The sequence below is a fragment of the Dermacentor variabilis genome, chromosome 9, assembly GCF_050947875.1.
Source record: "Dermacentor variabilis isolate Ectoservices chromosome 9, ASM5094787v1, whole genome shotgun sequence".
NCBI classification, from domain to species: Eukaryota; Metazoa; Arthropoda; class Arachnida; order Ixodida; family Ixodidae; genus Dermacentor; species Dermacentor variabilis.
The window spans coordinates 129,253,175-129,259,894 of NC_134576.1; positions in this window are offsets into that span (position 1 = coordinate 129,253,175).

The following is a 6,720-nucleotide window of genomic DNA, read 5'->3' on the forward strand; positions in this document are numbered from 1 at the left end:
GTCGTGGTACACCGTCGAGCTGCTGCCGTTGTCGTCGGCCCCGAAATAACGGGGGCTTCTATCTTTCTTTCACAAGGCCAGGTAAGGCGCTGTAGTTTCATACGCCGTATAAGTAAACGGAACTCGTCCTCGCGAAGTGCACGTCTAGTCGACACGCGAATGCGCATGCGTCGATGCTTCCGTGATTTTTTTTTTTTTTGACGGTACTGACAGAAAAAAACGTTCACTCAGTTCGTCGGCGTGACCCGGAGACGGTTCGTCCCTTCCTGACAGCGGCTCACAATATTCAAGGTAAGCGAGGCCGTACGCCATATCATTTTATTTGATAGTTCAAATAGACAATAGACAAAAAAGGAAAGAGGAAGCAGGCTCGGTAGTCCAGAGTCAGTGATTGCGCTAAGCAGCTCCGTTGAGATTTACCCTTTGTCGTGACCTATATATAGGCAACCCCAGTCATGTAAAACTGATGGAATGTCTTTGCAATCAGTGCAAAACGATTGACGTTCTTTTGAACGCCGCGCTGCACTGTCGTCACTTTGCAAACCCGCAAGCGAACAAATTAGATCGTTCTAAGCGTTATTTTAGTGTTCGAGACTTCGGGCGTGACGTTACAACTAAGCAGCCTTGGCGTTACGAAGAACCGGGACATTGCAGAGGTACCATAGTACCTAGCTCGTATAGAGAACGACACACGAAAAGGAAATATTGTCCTGCAATGGAAACCCAATACCGATTTCTCAGGAGGAAAGCTTCACAGGAGAAAAAATTTCTTCCAGTTTCAAGGCGTGAAACACATCAGCAGATCACTAGGGTTGAGGATTGGGCGAGTTGGTATTGCATTCTAAAACTGGTACAGCGCAACATAGAAAGGAAGAAACAAGGCGAGCCGCGGCCAGATAAACGAAAAGAGCGTTGTTCCTTTATCTGGCCGGCTCGGCTCGTTTCTTCATTTCTGTGTTGCGCTGTACCAGTTTTAGACATCAGCAGAGTTCCGCGGCTCCGCCGACTTTCGCCGATAACAAATTACAATCCGATATGGCCCTATAGGAAAGAAAGAAAACTTCAGAAGCTCTGTCCCAGGGTGGCACTTAAAAATTAAATTATTACGTTTTACGTGCCAGAACCACTTTCTGATTATGAGGCATGCCGTAGTGGGGGACTGCGGAAATTTGCACCACCTGGGGTTCTTTTAACGTCGGGGAGACACTCTTGAACCTTGCAAACATGGTCTCTGCGGTCAGATATGCATGTAATAATGTGGTACACGCAGGTATGACGAGCCCTTAGTTCCATTTTGATTATTATTATCTGAATAAAAAAAAAAAGGCTCTAAAAGAAGATTTTTGTATCGTTCGCTTATGGTAGAGGGGAGGGGGCATCCTAATGCAGTTTTTTTTTTCAAAAGCAAACCTGGAGGGGGGAGGAATGTCGCTCGGGGTGGGGTCACTCTACCACCTAAGCTAATGAGGCTATAATATGGCAAAACGAGGGGGAGTTGACTGACAAGTGGAAGCGCTGAGACACTGTATGGCTAGTGGGCGTGCGCGGAACGCTCGTGCCAGCAGCTCAAGGCAGAACGCTGTCCTGTAAGAGCCAGCGAATATTCGAAACTTTCGAATAGCGGATCGAATAGTGCCGTACTCGATTCGGTCTTCGAATCGAATCATCACTATTCGTAAATGAGAATATTTCTCGAATTCTTCTTTCGAATATTTCAGAACATCAACTGCGCCCAAGTAATCGTAAGATTGGGGCAAAAGTACGGTTGTGAAACGGGGTGCACATCGCGTGCCCTCTGAGTGACACTGTGTGATGCCGCCGCATCCTGGTATCTTGCGTCGGTGTGTCTCCTCTGACCATGCTTTCAAGAGAAAATGAGTCACGCGCCGTACTTCCTCATCCCCTGTTCCTGCCCTAATCAAACAAATCACGATTGCTACCTGTCATTCAGTGTTAGCCGAAGACGTTTAGCCAGAAACGCCACACTCAAAACCGAAACTGGGTAAGAAAAAAATATTTAAGCTATTAGCAACCTTTTTATCCTTCAGCCATTTTAATCTATCTATCTATCTATCTATCTATCTATCTATCTATCTATCTATCTATCTATCTATCTATCTATCTATCTATCTATCTATCTATCTATCTATCTATCTATCTATCTATCTATCTATCTATCTATCTATCTATCTATCTATCTATCTATCTATCTATCTATCTTACACCGGCCAAGTGGCCTGTGAGTTAGTAAGTGAGATAAGAAACATTATTGCAGGTCCGGCGAGGACGCGAACCCGTCGCGCACCCGTCTAGTCCCACGTCGAGACCGGCAGGTCTAGCCCACTGGCCCTAGTGGCATTCCTGCTTGAGCCAGTAGGTTCGTAGTAGGCGATGCCGTCATAATCCCTCCATCGTCGGCATTCCAGATTCTTGATCCTAATCTCGTCATGCGTTCGTCGTCACGCCTTATACCTCCACCCAGTGGCCGACGTTATCTAATAGCTCGTACCACTAAGTATTCGCTCTAGGTCGCGAAGCCCTCGTCGTTTCTTCGTCACCACTCCTCCTTTGTCACCCCACTCTCGTCATGCCGTTGTCGTCACCCCATCGTCGTCATAGGGTCATCGTGCATCCGTTGTCACACCGTCGTTCGCCGGGCCGTCGTGGTCGTTCAATGCTTGTCATTTCCACTTCGCGGTCTGACTTTTGTAATGCCGTCGTCGTCACGCATCCTACCCACACCCAGAGGCCCAAGCTGTCGTCACCAGTGGACTATTGTCGTCATTCTAACTTCGACATCAGACTCTCGCCATGCCTTCGTTGCCACACCGTCGTCGTCACGCTATCGTCTTCGTCCAGTCGTCGTCACACAGTGGTTTTACCATCGTCATCACTTCAGTAACGTCATCCCATTGCCGTTACGCGGCCGCCGTCATATCGCCTTCGTCGTTCCCATGACGTCAATATTTCGTCGTCACTTTGTTGTAATCGTACTATCGTCATTCAATCGTGATTATGACGCCGTTGTCATGCCATCATCGTCAGACAGTCGATTTTGTGCACCCGTTTGTCAGACCATCGTGATCGTGCCATCGTCGTCATGCCAACCTCGTCGTGCCGTAGTCGCCACGCCATCATCGTCATACAGGTTTCATGATACAGTCGTCGTCGTCGTCGTCGTCGTCACGTCATTATCATCACACACTCGTCGTCCCCCAAGTGTCATCATACCGTTGTCACGTCATCGTCCTCGATTCGCCGTCGTCGTACATTCTTCGTCATACAGTCGCTATGCCGTTGCGGTCGTTGCATTGACGTCATTCTAACATCGACACCGTCGATGCCATGGTCGTCACACAGTCATTGCCACGCTGTCGTTTTACTGTCGCCATCGCATTGTCATCGTGCCGTCTACGTCACGCCGCCTTCGCCGTTCCGTCGACGTCATTCCTTCTCTGTCATTCTAGCGCAATCACGCTGTCGTCGTTCAGTCGGGGTTACACCGTTGTTGTCAGGCCATCGCCGTCTTTGCGTCGCTGTCAGACGGGCGCTTTTGTGCGTCCGTTGTCCTATACCGTCGTCCGTCGGGCCGTCGTGTTTATACCGTCGTCGCCATTCCAGCCTCTCCACCCGGTTGGGGTCGTCTCGCTGTCCTCATGTCGTTGTCGTCACGCTCTCTTCGTTATAACATCGTCATCAAACAGGTATCGACACCTCGTCAACGTCTTGCCGTAGTCGTTCACTATAGCATCGTCATCATATAGGTATCGACACCTCGTCGACGTCATCCCGTTGTCGTTCACTATAGCATCGTCATCATATAGGTATTGGCACCTCGTCAACGTCGTGGCGTAGTCGTTCAGAATCAGAATTTATTATTAGAAGGTGGGTCACCTTACAAGTATTTAGTATGCAGAAGAAGGTCCCATAGTCAAAGACTGCATCGGCACCTCCTGTACAAAAACAGTTACTGTAGTTAACGTCTCAAAGCAACAGTAGCATACGGTAAGGAAGTATACAAGCAGCAAAAGAAGAACGGTTACAGAACAAAAATACAGCATTGATTACAGATAATAACAAGGTTTAGCATATGTCATGATAGCAGGAATAACTGTGCGGGAACAAAACACAAACAGTTTATTTACAACAACGAAATAAAAAAAAGAAAAAGAAAAAAAGCGAACATAGGCCGAATACAGTAATCCTTGTCGTTAATCGTTATACCGCCTTTGTCGTTCCACCGACGTCATTCATGAGTCATCGTCATTCAGTCGACGTCATGCAGTGGTTATCGGGCCGCCAGGCTCGTGGGCGGTCTTGGCAAGCGATCGCCATAGCAAAGTGGGACGTCATTGAAGCGTATCGCATATATAGCCGAAGCAACGGAGGTCTCAGAATGACCACTGCACGTGTTAAATAAGCGTAACTAACGGAATACGGTGGTTCGCTACATTGATCGAATGTTAAACGCAATTACCATTGACAGTCACCGTGAGATGAGTTCTGCCGTAACTTTCTTTTTTATGCGTTGCCTGTAGGCAATACTCGTCCTTTAAGTGTTTTAATTGCTACGGATAACCCGCCGTGGTTTCTCAGTGGCAACGGTGTTGGGCTGCTGAGAACAAGGTCGCGGGATCGAATCCCGGCCACGGCGGCCGCATTTCGATGGGGGCGAAATGCGAAAACACCCGTGTGCTTAGATTTAGGTGCACGTTAAAGAACCCCAGGTTGTCGAAATTTCCGGAATTCCCCACTACAGCGTGTTTCGTAATCAGAAAGTGGTTTTGGCCCGTAAAACCCCCCTTTTTTTTTGCTACGGATGACGCATCGTGGTATGCGAAAACACGGGGGGAACAGCTCAAGGAAACAAAGGGGCAGCGAACGCTGACTCACGAAGCGGCAATATGTGCACAGAGAGATAACACTTTATCGTCGCTATATGCGCTTAACAAGCAGGCTACCTTAGTCCAGGCCACTTCTGTCAACGTACTTGAGGGTGAGTATTATTCAAACGTTTTCAAGCACATCGCGAACAGCACTTGAAGAATGATGTAGACCTACAGAAGATTTCCATAGATAGATCAGTGAACGTGATACAATGACCTCTCTGCCTTTCTGTAAATAAATTTTTCTCTCTCTCTCGTGATGCAATGACAAGGAGACCTCTCTGCCTTTCTGTAAATAAAATTTTCTCTCTCTCTCTCTCTCGTGATGCAATGACAAGGAGAGAGATACTTTATGTTTATTTAATAAATAAAGTGGCTCGCTTTTTATCTCTATTTATCAAATAGACCTAAAGTAGGGGTGTAGGGATAGCGGCATTCCTGTACCTAATCGGATACAAATAATTGAGAAAAACAATATCCGAATACCAAACCAAATATCGCATTTTTTCCTCATGTCGAAACAAACCAAAATATAAAGTTTGTGCGGAGTTTGCTTAGTTAGAAAATGAGCCCTATTTACACTATTATTTACGGTCGGTCATATTATACTTGCGTGTAATGCCGCTCGCTAAGTTCGTCCGGTCAATTTATTTTGTAAATGAGAAGCAACTGTTTTCTGTTATTGACTCTCTGGCAGCATGCGTGATCATTCGGAATCGAACTGCAATGACCATATTCGATACGTATTGGAAATCGGGAATATTCGCGCACTTACAATGTCGAATCTGCTGAGATGAATTCCGTCAGATAGACTTGGTCCAGATGGGTGATGGCCTGAGTCAGCCAGCTGTTCTGCCGTGGGTGTGAAGGATACGAGTTCGGCGGCGATGATCGTTACCATAGCATACGTTTGTGTGTGTGTATGTGTGTGTGTGTGTGTGGGGGGGGGGTGACAAGGCGAAGACATGCGCCTTCTGCGATGTAGAACCCTGTTCTCATACTCGCTACGTCGCTGCACCATTTACCGCGAAGCGTGGACACTTTGTTGCATTGCCTCCGCCTTCTGCATTGCTTACACGAGCCGTTTAAAACACGAATGCTTTCTTTGCCTGTAGTCGGAGCCACGGTCAAATCAAACTCACGCGCGCAAGGATGCGATGACGTTTTACTGACGTTCTGTCTCCGAAAAAAAAAAGAAATGTGGGCCGATCCCGAAGATTGTGAAGTCTAAAAATGTGGATACAGTGCGAATTATGGTCCGCAAGAAGAAAGGCGCACGGCGTTTGGTTTACAATTTCAGCTGTTTTCGTGGTGCCTAGCGGAGTAATACTTTGCAGACACGATTGTTAGCGTGAATTGTATATATGCACTGTGCTTGCCAGCTCAAAATGTACCGACATGGTGAGGGCGCCCTTTACGAATAGCACTTGAGAAATTAAAAAAATTACCCACACGTTTGTGTCGTGTTTACCTTTCAGAAATGCTTCTCGCGACATAGATAATCATCGAGGTAGACTTGAGCTTCAATTTCCGTTTGTTACTTTTTGATTGTACAGAGTAAGTTGTCCATCTTGTGCTTGTGGAGAGGAGTTTGGAACCACAATGCGCGTCAGAAGCATACACATCTGGGCTGGTTGGTGCAGAAACAGCCCAAAAGAACAAGACGTAAAAAGGAAGGAACAGACACCGACGCCTAACAACCAAATGTTTAATGTTTATTCTTGTAAGTAAAATATGTAGTATACCGCTCAACCCGAACAAAAAGAAAAACAACAGAAAAGATGTAACAGGAGTATGCGTGGAAGTTATGGGACGAAATCACTCCGATAGAGAT